Below are 2991 nucleotides of genomic sequence, written 5' to 3'. Positions count from 1 at the left end.
GTATTACACTCAAGTAGAGAAGAGATATATCACTGTACAAGTTCTAAATGTCTTTTTGTCAAAGTGCACTGTAATTGTCTTCAAACACACTAGAAGAGGGAATCAGATCTCACAGAGTGCACTAGAAGAGGTAATCCGACCTCATTATAAATGAGCCATCATGTGGTCTGTTGGGATTTGAACTCAGATCTCTGAGGAGCAGTGAGTGCTCTTAAGCATTGAGCCATCCTTCAGGCCCAGAACTAAAATCTTATTAAAGCCCTATTTTGCCTATTATAAAACCCCCCACTCCCCAAAATAGCAGGTGAGGTTGGTAGTGCATGCCTTTAATTCCAACATCAGACTTCCACGACGGCCAGGGCTACAAAAAGGAACAAACAAGAAGAGCAAGGCAGACAGGTGCTAACACATGCATATAATCCCAACATTTGGGAGGCTGAAACAGGTTCACACCATTCTGGGCTGTGTAGAACCTAAGCTCAGAAGGAAAAGAAAAAACCCAAACAAAAAAGGTAATAAGCAAATTCTATCATCTAAGTTTTAAGACAGTGTTCTTTTTTTTTTTACAAGTGGGTTGCTAAGCAGAACCACTGATTTAAATATTTATTGCCATCTGGATCAGGGACCCTTAATTTGAGAATACAAAGCTGGGTGGTAGTGGTGAACACCTCTAATTCCAGCACTCTGGAAGCAGAGGAAGGTAGTCAGCCTTGTCTAGAGTTCCAGAACAGCCAAGGCTACAGAGAAAGTCTCAAGATACATTCACTGACACACATGCACACACAACCTGTGTGTAGCCCTGGAACTCACTTTGTACATCAAGCTAGCCTTGAACTCAGAGCTCTGCCTGCTTCTATCTCCTGAGTGCTGGGATTAAAGGCAGGCACCACCACCACACCAAGCTTTCCCTCAAAGAAAATCAAAGTATTACTAGGCAGAAATGACACACACCTAAAATCCCAGTACTTAAGACTGGTGGCCAGCCAAACTCTAGTGAGTTCCAGGACAGCCAGGGCTATACAGAGAGAGCCTGTCAGGAAAAAAAAAAAAAAAACATACTGTCACATAAACAAAAGCCATGGGGCTGGCATATAGGGGCTCCCAAGTTATGCTTTCATATAAGATCTAGTTGGTTCCCAGCACTCACATGGTGGCTCACAATTGTGCTTATTAGCTTCATCAATTACAGGACATTACATGCCATCTGCTGACTACCTCAGGCACCACCTATGATACAAACCACACACACACACACACACACACACACACACACACACACACACACACACACACACACAACCAAACACATGACTGGCATAACCAGAGCTTAAGGCTAGTAATTCAGACCTGGAGGGAGGTCTTACAAACTGTCATTTGCATATACTGGCTTTCAGGGATCCTCCCACAGTGTGACTCAACACTTCTAGACAAAGTTTATATCGCCTTAGTTGTCCTAGAACTAGTACTATGGACCAGGCTGGTGTAGATATCAATTTGATGTGTATTTTTCACTTTTCACATCCACCCGCCCTCTAATATTTCATACTGAAGATAGTTATGAGAAACATGAGATATACGTTACATGAGAGCAGAGACCCAACACTACACCTCATCTTTCTCCTGACAGTACCAGCAATCACACACAGAATGCAGCACATGCTTGGCAAACACAATGAGGCAGGTTCCCAGCCCCTGACTTTTAGGTAACAGGGTTTATGTAACCCAGGTTGGCCTTATGGTCATTCTGTAGTTACATATACCCACTATAGAGGACATTTCCTAAATTAAACCTTTAAATCCAACTCCTGCATCCCAGAACCTCCCTTTCAATGTGAACACTGCCATCTAAGATGGTAATTTAGAGCACCAATGAAAATAGTCATTTATACTTTAATCCTGTGCCTACTCTCCATGGTTTCTTGTGACAAGCTTTGCTGGTTGTTTATACACCTAGCTTACTAGCTCAATCTGTTACTAATTTACAAGCTCTTAGACAGGTCTTTCTTTCATCTTCAGAAAGTATGTGATAAAAATTATTGGAAGCAAATCCTAGGACTCAAGTTCATACTCTGTATCAAGAGATGAATCACTTAAATTTTAATGCTTGTTTCATTTATAAAAAGAAATACCTATGTATCTTATGCACATGTGATATCATTAGAACGCTAATATTACGTGCTGTAGCTATTTAATTTCTATTCTTCAGTATATACTAAACCCTTCTGTCCAGTTTTTTTATTTCTCCATTGTAATTATTCATCCATTACAAATTATTTCAATTTTCTACTACAAAAATACATCCTACTGAAAGTTTTTAACTTTAGAACTGTATTTTATGATTCTTTTTTCACTTCTAAAGTTGATACTTCTTACAATTGAATTAAAGGAATATGAGCATCAATCTCTAACGACTAGAATCCCATTTGTTGGTAACAAAGTCTCATCACCAGCCACTTTTATGACTATACACTGTATCAATCAGCTTCAGGTGATCCAACCTGGGCCTCATATTCACAAGCAGCCAGGAATAAAGCCCAACACAGACCACATCATATTGCAATGTTAAAATGGGAACATCCAGGAACATAGTAGACATTAGGTACAGAATGCTGAGAATGTAAGCATCACTATTTTCAAAACACTGAACAGGAAGTGTTTGCAACAGCAAGAGCAGTCAGCTGTACATTTTCTAAGTACATAAGAGCAATGCCATTAATTCCATATTTATTTGATAAGGATCTTTATCAAGCTATCAGGTAAAAAGGATGAACTCATAATAACCACTTAACGAGCATTTTTCTCTTAGCCAATGTTACCCACAGTTCCACCGACCTTTTGGTCTATAACAGCCACACCTCATTTCACAGGATTTGAACTGTATACAATTATGTACTGCAGACAAAATGTCTTCATGTTTGCTTTAAATGATACAAAGACTAGATCAAGGTTTCAAGTTTACATAGAACCATACTGCAACAACTGACCAATATA

Source organism: Micromys minutus (assembly GCF_963924665.1).
Source record: "Micromys minutus genome assembly, chromosome: 4".
NCBI lineage: Eukaryota > Metazoa > Chordata > Mammalia > Rodentia > Muridae > Micromys > Micromys minutus.
Note: the sequence above shows the minus strand (reverse complement) of the source record.